Raw genomic sequence first — 25,181 nt, 5'->3', positions numbered from 1 at the left:
CAGCAGCAAAGCTATGGAGCAACCTAGGTGACAACAGGAATGGATGAGGAAAATGCCATCTAGATACAAAGTGGGATTTGTTCAGCCATAAAGAAAAACAAAGCTGTTCATTTTCAGGAAAATGGATGAAACTGGAGATAATCATAGTAGGTGAATTAAGCCAGTCTGAGAAAGAGCATTTTCTCTTCTGTATGGTTCATAGGTTTTATGGAAATGCATAAAATCATGTGTGTATTGACATGATAAAAAAAAAGCTATCTAGCAGGACTCTCCTAGTTGACTTTCTGACAAAAAGAAACTCAAGGGAAAGAGGGTTATTTTATCTTACAGATTCAGGTAACAGTGCATCCTTATGGAGAAATAAAGACAGTAGCAAACTGAATCAGTCACCTGACATTTCCAGTCAAGAGCAGAGAGAAATGAATGTGTGCACGCTGCTTATGCTCAGAGCCCTCACTACACTTATACAGTCCAGGACCCAACCCCAAAGTGTGGTGCTGCCTGCTTAGCATTAGTCAAGGGTCTCTAGAGAAGCAGAACAACTTACAGAAGGAATCTATCCATAGACATGGTGTGGGTATTAGAACGGCTTACGAGCTGTGGTCCAGTCAGTCCAACAATAGCCGTCTATCAACAGAAAGGCCACGGATCAGTTCAGTCCGAGCTCAGTCCACCAGGCTGGTCTTCAGTATACTCTAGAATCCTTAAGTAGGTTCTAGTGCCAGTGAAGAGATGGACTTGACTGTGGGAATGAGGACAGGCAGGCAAAGTGTGAAAGCGCCCTTCTCCCATGTCCCTTGCGTAGCCTGCCAGCAGAAGGTGTGGCCCAGATTGAAGGTGTAACTTCACACCCCAAAAATCCAGATCAACAAGCAGTTTAACTAAGAAAACTTCCCTCTCAGGTATACCCAGATGTGGTCAAACTGGCAACCAAGAACAGCCATCACATTTGGATGTTCCCGCATCAATAAACATAATCAAGGCAGTCCCTCACAAACATGCCCCCGAGCCAACCGGATCCTAGACAATTCCTCATGGAGAGAGACTCTTTCCGCATGATCCTAGATTACCAATTAAGTTAACAATGGATACTAACCTACAGGGATAAAGGGGAGTAACGGAAGGAGAGGGTTAAGAGAAGGAAGCAGATATGAAGCGGGTACAACATACGATATGTACCTGTGTGAAACCTTAAAAGTAATGATTTTAAAAAAATCTCTGAAGCCAGAAGCACGGTCAGGCTCCAGCATCCTCAGAGCAGAGTTGGTTGCCAAAGAAAACCCTGGCATGCAACAAGTGGCACTTAATTGCTTCTGCCGGTTGCAACTCGCAGCTCACGTAGACCCCTTCAGCAGAACAGTTAGCAGATTCTTCGTCTGGGATCCTGTTTACCTTGTTACTCTTGAGGTCTCCCTTCAGCTCTCTGTGAACTCGGTCTCACTGTCATTACTCGTGGTAGAGTATCATTAGCTGGTCCAGTGGGTCCTCAGACAAATGCTCTCTGAGGCTGACTATGCAGAGAGAGCACAACAGCTCAACCGGAATCCCTCGGGGCTCGTCTGCATGGCAGGAAGTATTGCAATTTGGCCTTCAGCCTTCTGGTGTCCTATGCATACCTTAGCATGTTTCAGTACATGTACAGAGACATGACTTGCGCTGGATAAGGGAACAGAGGGGCAGCGTTTCTCTCGGCATGTCCCTAGGCAATCATACAATGAGCTAACAGGCAGGCTATGCTCCGTTCTACTCGACACTGGGCCTAAGCAGGACTTTTCCGTAGTTCAACTTTCAGCACCCCACCCCCCACCCCTTTGACTTCCGTGGCCCATATCTGGGGTGCCACAGGCTGCTCATTTGCCTCCCTCCCCTCATCCTCCCAGGTTGCTTGCTCAGCCCCTGGACAGTTAATCTGATAAAACACCCTCTAGCTGACAGAACTCAAAGAGAAGGTGTTTTCTCATGCTGCTCAGAGGGCAGTGAGCTCATCTGCACAGAGAGTTCAGTGTAGGTTGTCTTACGGTAGAAATGTGTCCCGGGCTGATGAAGTTGCTCGGTTAGAATTCTTGTCTAGTGTGCACAAGGCTCCATCCCTAACCTAACGGGTGTAGCTCAGCACTCAGAAGGCAGAGGCAGGAGGATCAGGTGTTCTAGGTCATCTTGGGCTACATAGTTAAGCTTGAGGCTAAACTGGGCTACATGAGACCCTGTTTTAAAAAAAAAGAAAGAGGAAAAGGAAGAAAGGGGGAGGGGGAGGGGAGGAAGACTAAGAAGTCCAGTGTCCATTGGAGCAGAGTAAAAACAACACAGACTGGAAAACAAAGGCATCTGCACTTTTGACCTCTCTGACAGGGCCCTTTGCCCATGAACTTGGCTGCAATTCAAGGAGAAAGGTGGACTTGGAAGGTTCCAGGTGGACTCCAGCCCTTTGCTCTCAGTCCATCCAACGACACCTCTGATGGGCACTATTCCCAGCTGCCAGGATAGGTTTGAAAGGGAAAGAGGCAGGGGGAGTTCCTCCAGCCCCCTCCTAATGGCTAAGACAGTGGGGCCAGGGTTCTGTGTAAAGTAGGCTTCACACACTAGCACGCACTAAGCCCCCAACAGGCTCCCAGGTGGGACAAAGCCAGCTACCACATGAGCTCTCCGAGCTGCACCACAGTTTTCTGGGGCAAGACCAGGATCTGGCCGGCACTTGGTTGTAATTGTCAAATGAACGGAGCTGCTCACCCGAAGCTGCTAAGATGACCCAACAAGGCTACAATCCCACAGAGTTCTGGCTCTGCTCCGGCCTCTGCCTGCGTTTTAAGCAGCTCAGCTTCTACAGCAAGTGCCTGAAGCCACATCCAACACTGCTTGCTAACACTAGCAAATCCCACTCATTTGTGCAGCAGGAGCGGTGGATGCCACCGACCTGGAGGCCAACCCTGAGAGGATCGCCGGCCACCCCTGCCGCAGGGCCAGAGCCTCTGCTGCCACAGTAAGAGGAGAATATCTTTGGAGCCTTGGTGCCCTGGTCAGCCCTAGGGGGAGAAATAAACCTGCCCAGGTTGTCATTGTACAAATATTTGCTGGGCTCCTGACACGGTCACCCAAGATCTTGCCATGCAGTTCAGCAAACTGGGTGGGGCCGTCAGGGCCCAGTAGCTGGCTGTGCACAGCTGAAGGGTCCCTTGGCAGCATATTCTGGGCTCTCCAAGTTAAAATTTTTATGAATTTTAGCTCTCCCTCTCCGTCTCTGTCTCTCTCTCTCTCCGTCTCCATCTCCCTCTCTCTCTGTCTCTCTCTCTCTCTGTCTCGCTCTCTGTCTCTCTCTCTCTCTCCCCCTCTCCATCTCCCTCTCTCTGTCTCTCTCTGTCTCTCTCTGTCTCTCTGTCTCTCTCTGTCTCTGTCTCTCTCTCTCTCTCTCTCTCTCTCTCTCACACACACACACACACACACACACATACACACAAAACCCGGTCTTCAAGCAAGCTTTGTCTGGACACTGGCTCTCCATGGCTGTCTCTTGTGGTCCCTCCGGGGTCCTCCTCAGACTGCTGGTTTGGAATCAATTGCAGCTCTCACTCCTGTGCCCTGTGCTGAACCTTCCTCCACGGCCTTGCTGTCACCCTGAAGCTGGACTGACTTGGGGTTACTGCAGCCTACAACCTTCATCCTTGTCCACAGCCTTCCCTCAGGTTCTCCAGGTGAATGTGAGTCCTGCAACTCAGAATGGGGCCGAAGTGCATCTGTGAAGGAGGAGAACAGCCTCGGGGTCTGGGCATGTGCTCAGCCTCAATGTTCAATGTGTCACTTAAGGGTCAAGAACAGAGGGTCAGGATAGATGAGCTGTGTTAGCCAGTGAAGCTGAGCCCTGAGCCCCTCCAATAATGACCTGTCTTCATCTCTCCCTGGGTGCTCTCCAGTCCTACTCAGCTGGGGGGGGGGGACTGGGGTGGGGACCCTTCCCTACCTAAGCACAGCAGAGGCACTCCCTCCTGCAATCAGATGTCTTGCAAACCGACGCCATGTGTGAGGTCCCGTGTGCTCTCACTGTGTCTATCATAGGCTGGGTCTGCATTAGGCCCTTTATAAAGCCTAACAGGTGTGAACAGTTCTAGTATGTTTTCAGGGGTGCTGGAACAGCCTTTTAAACTTTCAACTCCTGATTCCCCCTTGGCCTCTTAGAAATTATTATGTAACCTCAAGTTCATAGGTACATAGATATGTAAGCAGGTCAAAACCCCCAAACACCTCCTCATAGTAAATCATAAGGACAGTTATTTATTTTACGTCCACGTGTTTATTTTATGTGTGTATGTGTGCCCATGTACCACGACTGAAGTGTGGAGGTCGGAGACAACTTTCAGGAGACAGTCCTTTCCTTTTACCACACGGGTCCCAGGGAGTCAAACTCCACGTTCCTAGCCCCGGCAACAAGCACACTTACCTGCTGAGTCAACCTCCAGGCACAGACACTGATTTAAAAATAATCTGTGGTATACACACAGTGCCACTTATTAAGGATAAAAGCAAGTTTGCATGCTAATGTGCTAGGTAGGTTATTGATTTTTACAGGAAGAGCTGGATCTTGGGCTGGGGATGCAGGCCAGTCAATAGAGCGCTCACTCGGGACACATGTAACCCTGGCTTGGAGCCCCATGTAGACTGAATGTGGTTATGCTCTCCTGTAGTCCTAGCTCCTAGGAAGTAGGGGCAGGAAGACCAAGGTCATCCCTGGCTACATAGGGAGTAAACTAAAATAAAATAGCAAAGTAAAATTTTCACTTCCTCCTAAAATAATTAAATTTTGGGTAAGTTTTTGATTCTGTAGGACATAGAGTATCTTACATTTTTCAGAGTTGCTCAACATTTTGATTTTAGAATTGTCAATACTAAGAGTGCTGCTTCACACAAATGAAGAATATGAAATGGAAGAAGTACAGTTAGAAATTCTGTCCCAGTCCCAAAACGAAATTCATGGAACATTTTTTATGAAATGCAACTTCATTCAAACAGTAATTTTTAAGCCTTAGAAGAATTTATTTTAAATTGTGGTGTGTGGTGTGTGTGTGTGTAGTGTGTGTGTGTGTGTGGTGTAGTATGTGTGGTATGTGTGTGTGGTGTGTGCATGGTGTTTGGTGTATGTGTGCGTGGTGTGTGTGTATGGAGTGTGTGGTGTGTGCGTGGTATTGTGTGTGTGGTGTATATGTGGTATTTGGTGTGTGTGTGTGTGTGTGTGTGTGTGTACAGGAATGTGGGTGATCAAGCAAGCCAGAAGAGAGTGTCAGATGTCCTGGAGCTGGAACTACAGGCAGCTGTCCCCTACATGGGTGCTAGAAACTGAACTTGACTTTTACAAGAGCAACAAGTGCTCCTAACCACCAAGCCATCTCTCCAGCCCTTAAGCAGCAGTATTTAAGATCAAACTTTCTAACACAGTACAGTTCTAAGAAATAGTCATTTTGGAGGCTAGCAAGATGAGCCAACAGGTAAAGGGACTTACTAATCACCTAAGTTTGATCACCAGGACACACATGGCGAAAGAAGGAACCAACTCCCTAAAGTTGTTCACTGGCCCACACATACACAAACACACAGACACACACATGTGCACAGACACACACACAAACACACAAATACACAGACACAAACACACAGCCACACACACACAAATACAGACACACACACGTGCACAGATACACAAACACACACAAATACAGACATACACATGTGCACAGATACACAAATACAGACATACACATGTGCACAGATACACAAACACACACACAATACAGACACAAACACACAGACACACACACAAATACAGACACACATATGCACAGATACACACACACAAATACAGACATACACATATGCACAGATACACAAACACACACACAAAGACAGACACACACATGTGCACAGACACACACAGGCAGTGGCAATCATGTCCCTCACTCCCCACCACACACAAAATAAATTAATAATTTTTAAGGAAATAATTGGGCAGGGCATGGTGGCACATTCCTTTAATCCCAGCACTGGAGAGGCAGAGCCAGGAGGATCTCTGTGAGTTCGAGGAGCGCCTAGGTCAGCCAGGGCTACATAGTGAGACTCTGTCTCAAAAACAAAACAAAAAAGAACTAATCTGGGACTAACATGCTAAGGGAAGATGCTAGGGGAACATGAGGGAGAAGTCTGTTCTCCACAAGGGAACATTATGTTTCTATATTAGCAGAAACCCAAATGCATAATAAAATATCTGCAAAGCTGGGTGTTCCAGGCAGCATTTGCTGACACTGTGTGGTGTAATGACAGACACAGTTCTCCACAGAGTGCCTCCGGTCCAGCCTCATGTCACTTAGTGTCAGGGATCTCTGGGGTCTAAGAAGGCACAGGAAGATCTGTGCTGCTCAGCCTCACCCGTCAGACACAGAGCTACGGAGCCAGGGCGCCTGTGATGACCCCAGGAAGGAAGTGAGTAACGGAGGCCCGAGGCAGCCGTGAGCTGTCGTGTTCTCACCTGCAGCGGGAGACAGGCAGCCTGCCCACCATGCACCAGAATGACTAACAGTGCTGGAGTAGCTCCAGGCCTCTGGCCACGCCAGGTGGGAGGCAGGTATGGTCAGGGCCAGAATCCACTGTGGCCTGAGGCTGCACACTTCTGAGTCACAAGAACAGCAGCTGTCTCCTAAACCTTTTCTGTGGCCCAGCTGGAAGCCCGTCCGTTCCCCTAACCCCACTCCCAGAACAAGGAACCGTGCGTCAGAAAGTCAGTGCTTGGTCACAGGCCTGGACTGAAGTTGGCCTGTGCTGGGTTAGCTGTGTGGCCTGGGGAAAGCTGTCTCATGTCTCTGGGCTTTATTTGTTCTTTGTGAAACAAACATCAAATCAGGACGCTGCATGCAAAGCTATTGAGAGAAGTGGGCGGGGCACACTCACAGAACACACCAAATGGGGCTGGAAAGGCAGGTTAGTCACTAAAGAGCTGGCCATGAAAACATGAGGCCCTGGGTTCAATCCCCAGAACCCAGCCTTTGAAAAAAAAGAGTAATGGCGCATGCTTGATACACTAGCTCTCGGAAACAGACAGGAGGAAGGATCCCTGGGGCTCAGTGACCGGCTTTGACCTGTTTGATTGATTTCAGGCCAGTGAGAGACCCTGTCTCAAAAAAACATGTGGACAGCATCTGAGGAAGGAAACGATAGGCAAGGCTCCGTCATCCGACCTCTACATGCATATATCCACACAGGTAGTGCACACCTGCACATACACACACATGTGCACAGGCACATACACAAATATACATGCACGCAGATATGGATTATGAACCTTCAGAATGTCTACATGTGAAAGGGACATGATTCACAGCTTTCCTGTACCTAAAGGTCCCTGGAGATTGCCCTTCTGTGTATGTCTGGGGCTGGTAAAGGGGTGGATGGGCCCCCAGAAGAATATTCTTCCCAAGCGCTAATGGCACCAATGGAAAGTAAGTCATGAGGGAGCTTAGGGTACAGAGGGGGTCTGTGATGACTGGATTTTACTGAGAATCACCTGGGAAGAGGGTGACAACATCAATGAGGGATTGCCTGGATCAGGATGGCCTGTAGGCGTGTCTGTGGGGGAATATCCTGTTCGCTTTAATGGATGTGGGAAGACCCAGCCTGAGAATGGGTGGCACCAGTCCCTGGTTTGGGGCCATGGCTTATGTAAGAGTAAAGAAATCTGGCTGGCCAGGCGGTGGTGGCGCACGCCTTTAATCCCAGCACTCGGGAGGCAGAGGCAGGCGGATCTCTGTGAGTTCGAGGCCGGGCTGGACCGACAGCCTCCAAAACAATACAGAGAAACCCTGTCTCAAAAAACTAAAAAAAAAAGAAAGAAAGAAAGAAAGAAAGAAAGAAAGAAAGAAAGAAAGAAAGAAAGAAAAGAAAGGAAATCTGGCTGAACGCAACACATGCATACATTCACGGGTCTCTGCTCTTGTTGGTGACTATGATGTGACGACCAGTTCTGCCAAGTTCTTGGCCTTAACTTCCCCACTATAATGGGCTCTAACCTGGAACTGGGAGCTAAAATGACTCTTTTTCCTAGCTGACTTCCTAAAAGATGTATTTGGGGTGTGTGTGTGTGTGTGTGCACGCGTGTGCGCGTGTGTGGGAGTTTATGTGTGCCATGTGTATGCAGGATCCCAAAGACACTAAAAGAAGCCATTAGTTTCCTCCGTACTGGCATCACAGGCAATTGGGAGCCATCATGTGGGTGGAGGAACACGGCACAGATCAGTGGCAAGAGAAGTAAGCTCTCCTAGCCACTGAGTCGTCTCTTCAGCCCCACCCCAACACACACTCGCTCACACACTCACACACACTCACACACCCACTCCACTCTCACACACTCACAGGCTCTCACACTCTCACACACACTCACACACACACACTCACACTCTCACACACTCACAGGCTCTCACACTCTCACACACTCACACACAATCGCTCACACACCCACACTCTCACACTCACACACTCACACTCACACACTCACAACACTCTCACACCCTCACACACACCCATTCACACTCACAGGCTCTCACACTCTCACACTCTCACACACACTCACACACACTCTCACACACACACTCACGCCAAGCTGCCTTTTGCCAGGGCGTTTTTCACAGCAGAAGCGAACCTGGGACAGGTGCTGACAAGGTGACCTGAGTGAGGGGCCTGAACTTCCCCTCCACACTGCACACACAGGAACAGGCACACTGGAGGGCTGGGGTTAGCACAGCCCACGCAGTGGGAGGCACTTCCTGTGAGCTCTGGTGACCACAGGTAACCTTGCTCTGCCGTCCCTGTCTGTGTGACCTCGGGCACTGGCCTCCAGGCTGAGAAGAGGAAAAGCAGTGGCAACGGACAAGGGTGTTGCACAACCGGGCTGGAAAGGTACTACGCGGGAGGCCATCACAGATGGGGAAGTGGGGACTCAAGGGCTGCTGAAGGCCAGCCATCCGTTGAAAGGGCCTTTCTGTGTCACTCATTTTCCAGAGTGACATAACTACCTGGGGACTTGCGCCTGCCACACTGCAGGTACTTTCTAGACTTAATAAAGTCACCCAAGCACGGCACTGCTCTTAGACTCAGTACTGCTCAGGCCGCAGAAGCTTGGGCCACTTCCTAAGAAAACAGGATGGAAGATCTAACTAGGGCTTTCCTGGCTCCTGAGAGCAGGAGGTCTCTCCTGGCTACCCCACATTAGCTAGGGTGGGTTGAGTGCTCATTCTACACCCCAGGACAGACATTTTGAGGTGCCCCCAAGGAAAGGCCCCAAAGAAAGAGGAGGGAGGGTCACAATGTGTCCTTCATCCAGTTCCCCTCAAAACTCAGGCAATCATTTATTGATCCTCTCAATCAAGCAGAAGTGTGCCTGCGTGTGCGTGTGTGCGCGCGTGAGTGTGTGCGTGCATGTGTGTGTGAGTGTGTGTGTGTGTGTTAGAGATGTTGTCTGTGGAGGTCAGGCTTCAACATCCCATGTCTTCCTTCCTCAATCTCTCTCCATCCTGCTTTTGGGACAGGGTCTTTTGCTGAACTTGAAACTCGTCAATCCACTTAGACTGGCTGATTCAGTCCTCTGGGGTCTGTCCCCACCTCCCCCACCCCCAGCACTGGGATTGCAGGTACACCCAAGCTTTTTCACTTCGATTCTGGGGTAGAACTTGGGTCGTCATACTTTCCAAGCAAGCCCTTCAGCGAGCTGTCTCCCAAGCCCCGCAAGGAGGATTCCAAGCAGACAGATGATGGACAGGGGATTTTGTCTATCCTAGCCATCTACACTCCAGCTAAAGTGGGGTGGCTAGCCTGACCAGACAAGACTCACGGGTAGGAATTCAGCAATGGGGACACAAGGCATCAGTCTAGCCCTCAACCTTACCTGTCGGTCCCACTGCCTAGTTCCATTCTACTTCCCCCCAGATGCCAGGATGGAGTTGGCAGAGCCACCAGATACCTCATGAAGGACACCTGTTAGCATGGTAGTTGCTCCCCCATGGTGTAGGCTGTGTGATTAGAAATCCAGGAAGTTCAACAGCCTAGGTGCACTTGGCCACCACAGTAGCTGGTGCCAGGGTAAACAGGGCTGCAGAGCTCTGTCCCAGGGCAAACACTGCCCTTTGCCAAATAGGGAATTGTTTTCACCAAAGCAGGAGAAGAGCAGTTCCGCCAAGTCCATTGACCACTCGCCCCACCCCAGCTCCTGACATCGCCCTTACTTACCCCACACGCAGGGGCCAGGGAGGGGGCAGGCTCTCCTGCCCATGAGCAGAAGACATAAAAGTTACTGAGAGGAAAAAAAGCAAGAGAAATGAGTAACTGGAGTCATAAAGCTTTTAACAACAATACAAAGCCGCTGACCACCAAGGCATCAGGCTCCCCGCACCCTCCACAGCCTCCAAACACACGCTGTCTATTTCAAAGAGCCCTACCAGCTTGGCAGGCAGGGAGGAGTGAGCCAGCCTACTCTCCAGGAAAACGGATGCAGAATCCTGAAGCAAGGGGGTGCCCTAAGGTATGGAGAACCTGGGTTTTTGGGTATCAGCAGTGTCTACACTCTGTGCCTGAGGCAGGTCCCCAGCTCTATGAGTCTCAGTTAGCCTAAGGATCTGAGTTGAAGGACTAGAACCCAAGCGGTAGAAAGAGAGAATTGCCTCTCTAAAAACCTGTCCTCTGCCTACACACACACACACACACACACACACGCGCGCGCGCGCGCATGCTTGTGCACCTGAATGTATCCGCATACACAAATATATACATGAATACACACATGTGCATTATGTACACACACATGCACACACACACACACAGTAGGCTTTCATTCTCTTACAGTTCTGAAAGACCAACCAGAGCTAAACCGACCCAATAACTCCAGGAATACCCATACACCTCAGCTAGTGACTTCTTCCTCTCTCCCATCTTCAAAACCACACACACACACAAACACACACACACACACACACAAATACCCACTTTCCTGTATGACCTGCTGCCTTCCTCTTATTAATCCACTTGTATTTATCATGGTCCATGGGAATCTCCCCATTTCCAGTTCCTTAATTCATCACATTGACAAATTTTGAGGCAAGAAGGCACGCAGCTCAGGCTGGCCTCAAAGTTGCTACACAGTGGAGGATGACCTTGAACTCTTGATCCTTCTGTTTCTCCCTCTTAAGTTCTAGATTAAAGGCTTGCACTCCCATGCCTGCTTTATTGGTGCTAAGACCCAAGCCCCAGGGTTTGGAGTCTGTCAGTCAAGCCCTCTCCCGATTGGGTCACACCCCAAGTCCACCTTTTCCAGGGATTCTGAGGACCTTTTAAGAGCCATTCAGTTCCACTCCATTGTGCTGTCACTGTTCACTCGGCCTCTGTTGAGGACTTACGGGGCAGCACTGGTGAGAACATCCCTATCCAACAAGAGCCTGGGAAGCCTGCAGGGATGGAAGGAGGAGGAGACCGTGAATGAACCAACTTGGCAAAGGCAAGAAGTGCGTGAGAGCAGAGAGCCCAGGAGAAGGTGGGTGGACAGGACATGACCTCAGGAACAGCCAGTGGGGACATGAACTCCCTGTGGTGGCGGTTGTAGCACCGCAGGGGCCCTTCATGCCTAGGCATGGAGGGACTGCGGGCGGGAGACATGTACAACGACAGGGCAGAAGAAACAGAATGAAGTCTTTCACTCTTCTGGGGCTTCCCCCACTCAGCAAGCTGCGGGGACCCACCTGGGTCTGCCCCCCACTTCAGTACTGGGATTACAAGAGTGTTCTACCACACAGAGGTTTGTGGGGCTTTTTAGGGTGGGTTAATGTGGGTTCTGGGGATTGAACCTTGGTCCTCATGCTGGCATAGCCAACACTTTCCAGACTGAGCCGCCGTCTCCCCGGCTCTTTCGCATTACTATTAATACCTCGGGAGGTCGCCACACCATCCTTGGAGTGCCAACAGATGGGGGAACAGAAGAGGCCCTGATCCAAGCTCACAGGGCCAGAGAGCTGGCAGGGCTAGAGTTTACACGCCTGTTTGGTGGCTTCTGAAAGCAACTGTCATCTTGGGGCAACCCATTCTGGGCCAAGCTTCGCCACACTTCCACACTGGGCCATCCTGTCCCTGTCTCTTGAATATTAGACCTCATCAGCAAAACGAAGATTCCAAAGCTGCTGTCATCTCTCACTCTTCCTTTCCTCAAGGGGGTGGGCCTGAAGTTCCTCCTGCTTTCTAGACACAGTCCCTTCGGCGTGGCCAAGAGATGATCCAACGTGAAAAGGGAGAGGCCGGAGTCACAGATGACTCCAAAATGAGGATGGAAGAAACCTGCAGGATTGTGCAAACTGTCCACAAGATGCCAGTCATCCTGAGGCAGGAGGAGAGTGGGTTACATGCCTGCACGTGTGCCGACATTTAACTTCATCCACCTATGCGTGCGAGCTGTCATGGGGAGCTGGATTGGGACCGTAGGTGATGGACCTCACCAGGCCCTTCATCCCAGATACCTGGTTCGTTCACTCAGGCAGTCATCAATCATCACTCCTGTTCATACCTGTCTATTCCCTTATCCATTTCCCAAGTATGTGCCAGGCATTGTGCAAGGCTCGGTGGGTAAAAGCCACATCTCAAGGAGCCCGCATGTCATGAGAACCAAGGCACTAGATATAGGTACCCCTAGGCAAGCTTGCCAAAGCAATAAAGGCGTGTGCCTGGAGCTCAGGAACACACAGCAGAGGACTCTGCTATCTCACTAAGAAAAATATTTAACCACTGGTTTAAAAATCAAAGGAAGATTTTACACCTGATTACCTCTGCAAACTTTTTTTTCTCAAGAATGTGGAGTTGAACACCACACTCAAAGGGGTCTTTAAATCCCAATCAAACTGAAGACTGGCCAGGAAAACCATCCTGAAGTCATTCTCAAAAATCCCTTGATTCCTGGAACCATGGGAAAGGTCTGGGGTCTTCCCAGTTTGTTAGCGGTCTAGGGAAGGTGGTCCTGATGTCCAGGAGCCATGGCCAAGTCCAAGGCTCAGAATTCTGGGGTATGGGGGCTAGGGAGACGGCTCAGTCAGTAAAATACATGTCAACATGCATGTGACTTTGAATTGGACCCCCAGAATCCACATAAGTCAGTGAGGCAGGGTGGAGCAGGCTTGCAATCCTAGGTGGGTCAGTGTATGAAGCTCACTGGCCAGCCGGTCCAGCCAAACAAGCAGGCTCCACCCAGGCCACTGAGAGATCCTGTCTCTAAGAATAAGGTGGAGGGCCCATGAGATGGCTCAGCAGTAAAGGCACTTGCCATGAAGCCTGATGACTTCAATCCCTAGGACCCACATGGTGGGAGGAAAGATCCAACTCACAAAAGCTCTCCTCTGAACTACACACACACACACACACACATACACACACACACACACACACTCACTCACACCATGCATGTACCCACATAATGCATACATGTGCATGTAAAATAAATACACAAAAAATGTAATTTAAAAGAGTATTTTAAAAAACAGGGTGGGGAGTGATTAAGGACCTCTGGCTTCCGCATCTATGTTTACTTGACTATGCATACATACACTTTCATGCATGCAAACACACACAGGAGCACTGCATCTGGCCTTACTTTGGGAAACTACGCCCCCTCCCAGGGCACATTTAAGATGGAGACCCAGGTGTTGTCCCTGGGCTTTACCAGACAATCTAATCTTTCCTTTTCCTTCTCACAAGCCCCTTTCACACTTGGGGGGAAACAGTCTTTCTTGACTGTTTTCTGTCAGAAAAGATGTTGCCTTACAAGTAGCTACAGGAGACATTCTGCGAATGTTGCTAGGGCTATGGACAGAGAGGGTTCTGGCAGCATCTCTGGGAGCTGAAAGAAAATGCTAGGAAGAGCCCCACAAATCATACTCTAATCAATTACCTCTCTGTCATAGTTTCCATACAAAATGTCCCCCAAAGTCTCCTGTATTTGGGCACTTGCTGCTCCCCGCCCCAGACAATGCTGCTGTTTGGGATGTTCACAATGCATTCAGAAGGAGAAGGCTTACTGGAGGGCCTGTGTGAGGAGTGAGGGCCTGTGTGAGGAGTGAGGGCCTGTGTGAGGAGGAGGGCCTGTGTGAGGAGTGAGGGCCTGTGTGAGGAGTGAGGGCCTGTGTGAGGAGTGAGGGCCTGTGTGAGGAGTGAGGGCCTGTGTGAGGAGTGAGGGCCTGTGTGAGGAGTGAGGGCCTGTGTGAGGAGTGAGGGCCTGTGTGAGGAGTGAGGGCCTGTGTGAGGAGTGAGGGCCTGTGTGAGGAGTGAGGGCCTGTGTGAGGAGTGAGGGCCTGTGTGAGGAGTGAGGGCCTGTGTGAGGAGTGAGGGCCTGTGTGAGGAGTGAGGGCCTGTGTAAGGGAAGTGGCCTTGTATGAGCAGAGTGGGCCTGTGTGAGGAGTGAGGGCCTGTGTGAGGAGTGAGGGCCTGTGTGAGGAGTGAGGGCCTGTGTGAGGAGTGAGGGCCTGTGTGAGGAGTGAGGGCCTGTGTGAGGAGTGAGGGCCTGTGTGAGGAGTGAGGGCCTGTGTGAGGAGTGAGGGCCTGTGTAAGGGAAGTGGCCTTGTATGAGCAGAGTGGGCCTGTGTGAGGAGTGAGGGCCTGTGTGAGGAGTGAGGGCCTGTGTGAGGAGTGAGGGCCTGTGTGAGGAGTGAGGGCCTGTGTGAGGAGTGAGGGCCTGTGTGAGGAGTGAGGGCCTGTGTGAGGAGTGAGGGCCTGTGTGAGGAGTGAGGGCCTGTGTGAGGAGTGAGGGCCTGTGTGAGGAGTGAGGGCCTGTGTAAGGGAAGTGGCCTTGTATGAGCAGAGTGGGCCTGTGTGAGGAGTGAGGGCCTGTGTGAGGAGTGAGGGCCTGTGTGAGGAGTGAGGGCCTGTGTGAGGAGTGAGGGCCTGTGTGAGGAGTGAGGGCCTGTGTGAGGAGTGAGGGCCTGTGTGAGGAATGAGGGCCTGTGTAAGGGAAGTGGCCTTGTATGAGCAGAGTGGGCCTGTGTGAGGAGTGAGGGCCTGTGTGAGGAGTGAGGGCCTGTGTGAGGAGTGAGGGCCTGTGTGAGGAATGAGGGCCTGTGTGAGGAATGAGGGCCTGTGTGAGGAGTGAGGGCCTGTGTGAGGAATGAGGGCCTGTGTGAGGAGTGAGGGCCTGTGTGAGGAGTGAGGGCCTGTGTGAGGAATGAGGGCCTGTGTGAGGAGTGAGGGCCTGTGAGGGAAGTGGCCTTGTATGAGCAGAGTGGGCCTGTGTGAGGAGGAAGACCTATGTGATATAGGCTTTCCTGACACTCATTTTCCTCCTCCATAGCCTCTAGAATCAAGCCTGTCAGTTGGGGGCTGAGTGTGTCTGAGACAAAAAAAAATGTCTAGGTAGAGCCGGGCCCTAACTTTGTGAGTAGAGTGCTTGCCTAGCGCACAGTGACTTCCCCTTGACCCCAGCACTCTGTAGACCAAGTCTGGTAGTGCACACCTGCAATCTCAGCACTGGGAAAGTAGACAGGAAGATGTGAAGTTCAAGGTCGTCCTTGACTACACAGCAAGCTCAAGACCAGCCTCAGCTACAGATGAGACCTTGTTTCCAAAAAGAAGCCCTAAGAGCAAGGAGTCTGAGTGCCCAGTGCATACTTGTCCCTTAGCACACACTCAGAACATCTCAGCTTTTCTACTGTTCTTCATTTTCTGGAAGGCAAGGAAGCAGCGTTATCTCTGCATCTCTGGTTGCCAGCCCAGAACGTCAAACTCTATCAATCAAACTGCCTATTGAGTAAGCATCCTCCGCCCCTGGCACTGGCTTCCCGTCTGTGGCCTGGGAAGAAGATAGTCAGCTCCTCTGGCAGCTGGCGACTGGTGACTCCCTGTCCTCACCCCCTCAACCGCCTTCCCCTGGCCTCCAGCACACACTGGGGAAGTATAGTAAAGGGCTTGCATACCCAACAGCCGGCTTCCACGGCAGCCATGTGACTCACTCTGGCCAATGAGACACAGTGAGAGTTCCTAGGAGACCCTGTACTTACCTATGGAGCAGAGAGGACCATGATGCCACCCCAAGGCAACGAGTAGGCACGCGTACTTACCAGGAAGATGAAAATAATCTAGTCCCTGATGGCATCACCCACTGATGATTAAAACCAGTAACCATCCACCTTTCTATCATAGGAAAGTTCAAAGGCTGGGGCTATAGCTCAGCTGGTACATGAAGCCCAAGGGTTCGAGACCCAGCCCTTCTTAAAGCAGGATACGGTGATACTCATCTAAAATCCTAGCACTCTCGGCCTTAGAGTGTGTTGGAAGCCTGCCTGAGCTACATGACACCCTTTCCCAAAACTTAAATAATAATGGTAATGATAAAAAATTTTAAAACCTGTCTTGCCAGCTGTGGTGATACAACCCTTTAATACCAGAATTTGGGAGGCCGAGGCAGGTGGATCTCTGTGAGTCTAAGGCTACCTGGTCTATATAGCAAGCTCCAGGCCAGCCAGGACTACATAGTGAGACCTTGTCAATCATGCAAACACGTTTTTAGCCCCAGGGAGAAGAATTTAATGTTAAACCATTTCTTTTTTAAATTGCATTGTGTGTGTGTGTGTGTGTGTGTGTGTGTGTGTGTGTGTGTGTACGCGCGCACACACGGGGAGGGAGGGTCGGAGGACAACTCCAGGCAGTCAGCTGTCCTTCACAAGGAGGGTCCTGGGAGATCAAACTCAGTCACTCATGGAGTCATTGCAGTAACCCCAAGAATGTGCTTTCTACCTAGGAGCTAAGGAGCTTGTATCAACTGCTTTTCACACTCAAACCGGCTCAGGTCTCACACGTGAAGCTGAAGGACAGCTAGGCAGTGTGCTTCTGGGAAAGTGGAGGGCCTGCTTCCTCCCCACTGAGGAAGTGGAGGGCCCACTTCCTCCCCACTGAGGAAATGGAGGGCCCGCTTCCTCCCCACTGAGGAAGTGGAGGGCCCGCTTCCTCCCCACTGAGGAAGTGGAGGGCCCGCTTCCTCCCCACTGAGGAAGTGGAGGGCCCGCTTCCTCCCCACGGGTAGCTTTGCCTTGTGAGGTGGATTCCCGGGTTGTTTGTTTCACAGTCTCCCTGATAGGAGCCATCCACTCTCATCTGAGTCCATTCCTTTGTCCCAGCCATGCTGGTCCCTCCAGCTCTGTTCAGGACTCTCCGTCTCTCTGTTGGCATTTGACTCAAAGCTTCCAGGTCAGCCTCCAAAGCTTTCAGGTCAGCCTCCTTCCTGGAACAATCTAGGGATCTTAATCAGGTTCATTTTCTCTGCAGTTGAAGAATTAAAAGGCAGGAAAAATCTGAAGCAGAACAGGTAGCAGCCAAGAAACGTCAGGGACTGCAGACAGAGTCCACGCTGGTGAAATGTGTGCCTTGGGGTGAGGAAACCCATGGGTGCAGCAGAATGGAGCCTGGGGAAAAGACCCTCAGCAAAGCAGAGCAGGGACCAGGACAGCCAAAAACTGCAGTCTTCCCTCCCTCCGGGCTCAGGGGTTTTAAAGCCTGTGAAGAGTCTTCCTCCCCTGAACTAGGGGTGGGGAGTTTGAAGACAGGGTGGCTGGCTGGTCCATAGCTATTGTGGGACATGTCCTGATGTGGCCTTGTACTTGCTGAGCCAGTCCATCAACAGGGGCCTGCTGGTAGGAGACAAGAGCCTCCCAGGCCTTTGTGTTAAGTGGCCAAGCCTTGGCCTCCGATCAGGAGGGTGAGGAAGAAGCTGGCCATCTTGGAAATTCCACCACCTTTATTGCCTAGCCATGGCCCTCTTCGTGCCTGCCTGGGGGTCTAAGTCCTAGTCTCCCGGTTCCTCTCTGATTTTCAGTAGCCAGCACTTTCAGAGAGCGCCACACTATTTCACTATCAGAGAGGTATGTCGTTGCTGCTACTGCTGTTACTGCTGTTGCTGCTGCTGTAGTTGCTGCTGCTGTTTTGAACAAAGACTCATGCAACCCAACTTGACTTCAGATCCCCTACTTAGCTGAGGGTAACCCTGAACATCTGAGCTTCCTCCAAGTGCTGGGATCAGAAGAGCTCACCACCACACCTGTTTTATGTGTTACTGGGAATCAAACCCAGGGCTTCATGCATGCTAAGGACATCCATTAACAATCGACATACATCCTTCTTAACAAATGGGGAAACTGAGGCTCACACACATGCTAGCTTCTGCTGCCCTGCTAGTAATTGGAGCAGTCAGAACAAACAGCACCCGATGAAGGTCAGGCCCCTCTCCCCTCCCTGACCTGCAAATTGGCTTTGACCTTCCCTAGCCTGCCTTTAAGTTCCCTCCCAATTCAATGGGAAAATCACAAAGGAAGCAAGGGGACTGGCAAGTTGGCAAGCTAGCAAGCAGGACCAGCCGCTTCTGGCCACGCCCCTGTGGCAGTGCAGGCCTGCGGGGTCTGTTTGCACAGTTGGAGTTGAGTTAAGCACCCACCTCCAGGGAAGCTGCTCAGCCAGGTTGTCTGTTGACTCTAGGATTAGTGGCTCCGCTGGAGTTCTTTTCCTCTGAGATGAAAAGAAAGTGGACAGGCTGACAGGTAAACAGGCCACATTGTCCCCAACCTTGTTGGAGGGGGCCCCTTGGTGGGCCAGGCCTTTGAGGTTGCAGGCTCCCTGAGCCAGGCAAGACACTTACTCGGAGGGCTTGAGAGGTCCTGGTGTCGACTGTGGTCTCAGGGATGAGGACTGCAGCCCTCCGGACCTTCCTTCCCATGGATCTCTGGTTCATCAGACAGCCAGCCAAGCCGGTTCTCAAGGATGGGGAAGCCTGGTCCCGTGGCTTAGCATGGATCACGAGGCATGCCTACAGATGGCGGCTGGAAGGAAAATTAGAAGCCCACTTTGACCCTTTGCTCTTCAGATGGGGGTCCAGTCAAAATTGACGGCTTTATTTCTTCATTAAAGGCCCCAGTCAGTATTGAGGGTCACTAGGGAGTGACAGCCATCCACCTGTGGTGGTTCTGTTTCATGCGGTCTTGAATGTTCAAACAGCTGAACGGAGAGGGCTGATCAAGGCTGTACCTGGTCTCTTCTACGTGTGCATCTGTCCCCTTCAAAGGGGACAGGACAGGAGGGCCTCACGCTATGAGGGCACCCGAGTTCCATCCGCTCTGCCCTACATTGCAGCCCCAGGCCACCTCTCATCTTCTCTGGACCACAATGTTCTTATCTTCCTGTAGAGTATTCCTATACACTGTGTGAATCTGTCACCGTGATGGGTTTAATAAAGAAGCTGATTGGCCAGTAGCTGGAGAGGATAAGGTTAGGGGAAGAGCCAAACAGAGATTGCTGGGAAGAAGAAAGGTGGAGTCAGAAGAATTGCTGGTAGACACGCAAGAAGAACATGTGCTGAGAAAAGGTACCCAACCACGTGGCAAAGCATAGATAAGAAATATGGGACAGGGGCCTGGCAGGGAGAGAAGGGAAGGAGGGGAAGGGAGAGGGAGCTGGGATTGACATGTGAAACAAACTTGTTTCTAACTTAAATAAAAAAAGGAAGAGGGAAAAAAAAAGAAATATGGGTTAACATAAATGTAAGAGTTAGTTAGTAATAAGCCTGAGCTATTCGACAAACACTTGTCATTAATATTAAGACTCCAGGTCTGTTATTTGAGAACTGGTGATGGGAAAGAAAAGTCTGACTGCATCTACCCAACCACAGATACATGCTCTTGGGGCTGGGAAGATGCCTCAGAGGGTTAGGTGTTCACTGCTCTTGCATGAGGACCCAAGTCCAGATCCCCAGTAACCACATAAAAGCTAGCATGTTTCTGTATCCCCAGTCCCAAGAGAAGAGATGGCTAGAGTCCACTGGCCATCTAGTCCAGCTAAACCAGCAAGCTCTGGGTTCAACAAGACACCCTGTGCCAAACAGATACAGCAGAGAGCAACAGAGGGAGACATCCGACATAGACCTCTTGCCTTCACGTGAGCACTCACAGGTGAGTGGTGCCCCTCACACAAGCAGACATAACACACAAGAAACATGATAAAGAAATGAATAGAGTAGATATTCTCTAAGGCTGACCCTACCCTGACAGACTGTGGAAACATCACGGGGGTTTATGAGTCTTACTATCAGAGAACAGGATGAAGGAAAATGGGCCTATGCTAAGGCCTATCTCTGACCCGCATTGGGTCTGCAGGTCGGAGACAGGTGTCCTGGTACCACCCTGCTCCAGGAAAAGTCCTAGGCTCCACTGTGACAAGTGGTGACATTACAGGCCTGAGGTCACACTAATCTGTACAGTTCCCACCCATTGCTCATCAGATGCCTATACCCAGCAGCTCTGCCTCCTGCAATTGGTGTGGCCTGCACTTGGTGGCATGGCTTCTGGGAACTGGGGTCTTGGGTGAGCGTGGCTTGGCTTTTGCTGCTCCCCTGAGGCTTGTGTGCCTCTACCCACTTCCCAGTGTTGTGCACGAGCCTGTTTCCTCCTAACTGAAATATCCCTCTGAGACTCAAGGGGGGGAACAAACAGAAAATTAAACGACTCAGGAAGTTCAGGAAAATTACAAGATTCAAAAGGCCCCTCTCTGGGTTTGTAAAAGCAGTAAGAACTGCTGGCAAGAAGAGACTCTGGGACCTGTAGAGCTGCCTGCAACTTAACAGAAAGCTGTTGAGAGTTCTGCCTTTGTGAGCTGTCACCACACTGGAGCGGGCTGCTCAGTGACACAGCTGCCTTTGAATCACCCACTTGACCCTGCTTCAATAGTCTAGACTTGGGTGGACTTGTCTCTTTGGTCTGTCTGTCATCAGTGTCCTGTCTGTGTTGAACAGACCATTGTTCACAACTCCCCAGAAAAAAAGTCACAAAACTTAAAGAGACACCCATTTCTTTTCCTTACCACTCAGGTACCTGCTCGCTGTCCAAATTATCAAGGACAGACAAAACTGGTGAGTGAAGCGCAAAGCCCCATGGGAATTCAAGAAAGGCCTCTGCAGCAGGCCGACGCCCCCATGCCCTAGCATGGTGCAGGCTACACCCAAGGACCAGGCTGACCACAGAAGCTGCCAGAGGATGGGTGAGCATCTGGCACCCCAAAGTCTTTGTTTATTTTCCATGTGTGTGTGCACAAGCATGCATGCCACAGCATGTCTCTGGAGTTCAAAGGACAATTTGTAGGACCCAGCTCTCTCCTTGAACTATGTGGGTCCTGGGTATGAAACTCAGGTCATCAGACTTGGTGTAAAACATCTTTACCTGCTGATCCATCTTGATGTCCCCCCCAACCTTTGTGTGTGGGGGGGCATATGTGCAGGTACACATGTGTGTACATTTATGTGGAGGCCAGAGGTTGACATCACATGTCTTTAGCAATTACTCCCCATCTTATATTTTGAGACAGAATCTCTCACGGAACCTAGAGCTCCTCAACTCACCTAGACTGCCTGGCCCAGGGCTCCCCCTCTTGCTGCTTCTCCACCATGCCTGCTAGGCCACTTTTTAAAAATATTTGTTGTTTAGTGTGTGTGTGTGTGTGTGTGTGTGTGTGTGTGTGTGTGTGTGTGTGTGTACACATATGCACAATGTGTCAGGGCCAAAGAACGACTTGGAGAAGTCGGTTCTCTCCTTCCACCACAGGGTTCCAGGGATGAAGCTCATGTCATCACACTTAGCCACAAGCGCCTGTACCCCCTGAGTCATCTTGATCGCCCTGCAATCAAACGTGTATCTTCATCCTTGCACGGCAAGTGTCTTTGCCCACTGAGCATCTCTGCAGTCACAGGCCCATTTTTTTTTTCATGGTGACCGAGCATACAGGCTATGCCTCCAGTTTCCCACTGTGTCTGGGGCCCAGACTCCCCTCAGTAGACAGGCTCCCTCTCAAGTGCCCATAAAGACTCCCAGGAGAAGAAGATGGCACAGCTCAAATAAGACCAAGACCAAAACCAGACCCAAACCCCGCCCCAAAGCAGACAGGTGGAGCTCTGCACCCACTGACAAGCTTCTGTCCTTCCTGAGGACAAGAGTTGTTGAAAGGTAGGAAGGATGCTATGAGAGGGAGGGAGGGAAGGGAAGGAGAGAGGGAGGGAGGGAAGGGAAGGAGAGAGGGAGGGAGGGAAGGGAGGGACGAAGGGATGGAGGGACGGAGGGAGGGAGGGAGGGCCCATCCATAGATGTGTGTGTTCACATCTAGAGATGCCAGTGGAGGGATTTCTGCTGGGGTGGGGGGTGTCAAACTCACAGCTATCACCAAGAAACAAGGAGTCCCCACCTGTACCCACGTCACATGTGCTTGTCACTGAAGTCCAGCCACACCTAGCTCCGTGCCAGCCCCGCTCCTGGCACACAGGGCACACTGACAGGAAGGCACGAAGCCTGGAAGAATCCTGTGGCTCTTTTTCAGCTGTCCTGGCTTTTCTTTAACCTCTGTCCGTTGTAGGGCAGTCACAGAGCCTGCTCACAGCCGGCAGACGGTCACCCTGGGAGCATGTGTGTTGCATTATTACATCACTGTGCCTAATACCATTAAGCTGGGGACTGGAACTGAAATACGACGGCGATTTTCGTCTCTGTTTTTGCAACGGACCCAAACATTTTGGTATGTGTTAAATCAAGCTCCAAGAATCCAGCCCAGCTAAAGCCTCCACCCAGGGAAGCCAAGACCAGCTTGGACTGGAAACCCACAACATACCAGTTCTTGGATCACACCCAAAATTGGCGAGTTATCAGAGACAAGAAGTTTGTAGAGTGTACACGCTCTGCAGCCCTCATTTCTCAGGAATGACGTCCAGGGCCAAATAAAACCTTCTTTTTTTTTCTCTCTCTGAAGCAGCCTAACTGGTATGCAGAAGGGAGATTCTCCCCCTGGGGCCATCTTGACTTTTGAAATTGGGAAGGAATAAGAACTAATAAGACCCTCATGACCACCTGATGTCAACCACTCCTCGCTTCTCACTTGCTTACTCCGCGTTCCCGGGTACCAACCTTGTAGCGTGATCAGAAGACAGTTACCACCGGCAGAACTTAGGCAGGCCCAGCCCTGTGCCTGGTCTTTAGGGTCGAATCACAGTCACTCATGCTCTTGGTTAGGTTTTGGATCTCTGAGATAAGGCACATCTGGGAAAGAGCTTGAACTCTGTGTCAAGTCACCTGGCTCCTGCCTCCAGCCCTCACAATGGTCAGGTTGTCTGATGTCTCCGTGTCACCATTTCCACCTCCATGAATGGGCATGGATGAGTCCCATCTTCGAAGAACTGGGAAGATGGGGTGAGAATGTGCCCATTAAGGACCTGAAATACAGACATGCCCTCAGAGCCGCCCCCTCCCTTCCCAGAGCTCCATGAAGGACTGAACCTGGAGCAGCCGATCCCATTATGTATTCCCTAGGAGCTGTGGGCATGGGGATGGACAGGAGCCTAGACAGCTGCCTTGGTTCATTTTTTTAGATGCTATAACAAAACAACGAAGACCAGGGACTTTATTTACGAGGGAGACTGAGAGTTCAAGATTGAACAACTCCATCTTCTGTCAACATCTCAACATGGTGAACAGGTGAGGAAAGAGAGGTCACATGATGAGGCAGGGAGTAAGAGAGCATGTGGAATGTCACTGTTTTACTGAAACCCCATGTCTCAGAAGCTAATTTTGTGAGACCCAACCCACTTCTGGAAACCAGCATTAGCCACCCCCAACGGTGGTGAGACTCACACGAGATTATCTGACCTACACAGCTGTAAGTAACCTGGAGTTGTTTTAAACCTTGGGAAAGAAAGCTGAGGGGGGAGGAAAGAGAGAAGGGAAGAGAGGTGTGAGAGAGGGAAGTCAAGGGAGGGGAAGGAGAAGAGACACAAAGGAACAAAGAGTGAAGGAGAAGGTAGCTCTGATATTATTAGTTGGAATCTCTATATTTGCCAGTTGAATCTTATAGGCTGAAGGTATCAAGTTCTCACAGGTTTTCTGTGTAGTTGTCATATCAATTGTTGAACAAGGGGTATTGAAATATTTGCTTATGGTAGTATATTTCTCTATTTATTCAGTGCTAGCAGGTTCTGCTTCACCTGATTGGATGTTCTGTTTACTTGGTGGCTCTATACTTAAGGCTGCTGTATGTTCTCGGTTGATTGCCTTGTCAGTATGTAATGCCCCTCTCTGTCTCTGGTAATTATCTTTGATGTGAAGTCTACTGAGTCTAACATAAGCATAGCACTGCCTTCACTCCTGTTTTTGACAGTTCTGGGAATTGAACTGAGGGCTTTGTGCATGATAGGCAAACACTGTCGCAAAGCTACCTCCCCAGACCACTTCTTTCATTGATTGACATTTCTACGATGTCTCTCCTCATCTTTTCCTTTTCAATGTACTTTTGTAACGTTCATCAGGGGAAGGTAATTCTGTTGTGTTTGCCAATCTCTGTTTTTAATTGATGTTTTTAGGTCTTTTACATTTAGTGTACCAAATTGATATTTAGGACTTCATTATGCCATTTAAATTTTTTGTCTTCTGCCTCTCATTTATGTATTTTTTCCTTTAGCTATGTGAGTTACTAATATATTTTAAAAGATCACTTTTAGATAATTCCACTCTAGTTTATCTATAGTGTTTCAGAGTGTATCTTTTCACATAGCAATTTTAGTGATTTCTCTAGATATGAAATTTTATAGGCATAAAATCTTATGTCATCATTTTATCCATTTGAGTGAACACAAAGATTCACCTTATTTTATGTCCTGCTTATAATTTCCTTATGTTTCCTTTATAAACATTGTTTGAAATCACATCACACAGCATTATAATTTTGCTTCTATTGTCAAGCATAATTTAGAAAACACAAAGAAAGAGCATTATAGTTGCCCATATTTTACTATGTTATTCCGTCCTTCTCAACTGTTCCAATTCCTCCTTTGTTTCTTTCTGTCCATGGAAGTTTCTTTGATGTTCTTTCATTGATGGGCTAACAATAAATCTTCTTAGTTTTCCTTTGTCTGGAAAGTGTTTTGATTTACCCTTTTTCTTTTTACTATTCTTTTATTTGTGTATGTGTGGGGCCTAGAGAGATGCCTCAGTGGCTAAGAGCACTTGCTGCTCTTGCAGAAGACCCAAGTTGGGCTCCCAGAATCTACATCAGGCTTCTCACAACCACCTGTAACTCCAGTTCCACCTGTAACTCCAGTTCCTAGGGATCCAACATCCTCTTCTGACCTC

At 50.0% G+C, this 25,181-nt stretch overlaps 2 long non-coding RNA genes across 3 annotated transcripts in view; one reads left to right on the top strand and one right to left on the bottom strand.

Annotated features, from left to right (window-relative positions):
* LOC121137165 overlaps positions 1 to 23,133 on the bottom strand; it is a 32,579-nt gene extending 9,446 nt beyond the window's left edge. Inside the window, exons 1-3 of one of the 2 annotated variants that reach the window (XR_005874399.1) lie at positions 22,965 to 23,133; positions 18,668 to 18,848; positions 18,467 to 18,537 (exon numbers count right to left, since the gene is read on the bottom strand). This is a non-coding gene — a long non-coding RNA (uncharacterized LOC121137165). Of the gene's footprint in view, positions 1 to 18,466; positions 18,538 to 18,667; positions 18,849 to 22,251; positions 22,408 to 22,964 lie in introns of those variants that run through there. The other variant, XR_005874398.1, reaches the window with a different exon arrangement.
* On the top strand, positions 19,819 to 24,869 carry LOC121137166. Its single transcript, XR_005874400.1, has 4 exons — positions 19,819 to 19,973; positions 20,888 to 21,057; positions 21,618 to 22,016; positions 22,420 to 24,869. It is a non-coding gene; the product is annotated as an uncharacterized LOC121137166 (long non-coding RNA).
* Positions 24,870 to 25,181: the final 312 nt, after the last annotated feature.

The sequence above is a fragment of the Mesocricetus auratus genome, unplaced genomic scaffold (genome assembly GCF_017639785.1).
Source record: "Mesocricetus auratus isolate SY011 unplaced genomic scaffold, BCM_Maur_2.0 Super-Scaffold_100676, whole genome shotgun sequence".
Taxonomy (NCBI): Eukaryota; Metazoa; Chordata; class Mammalia; order Rodentia; family Cricetidae; genus Mesocricetus; species Mesocricetus auratus.
This window is presented reverse-complemented; position numbering and strand designations above follow the sequence as displayed.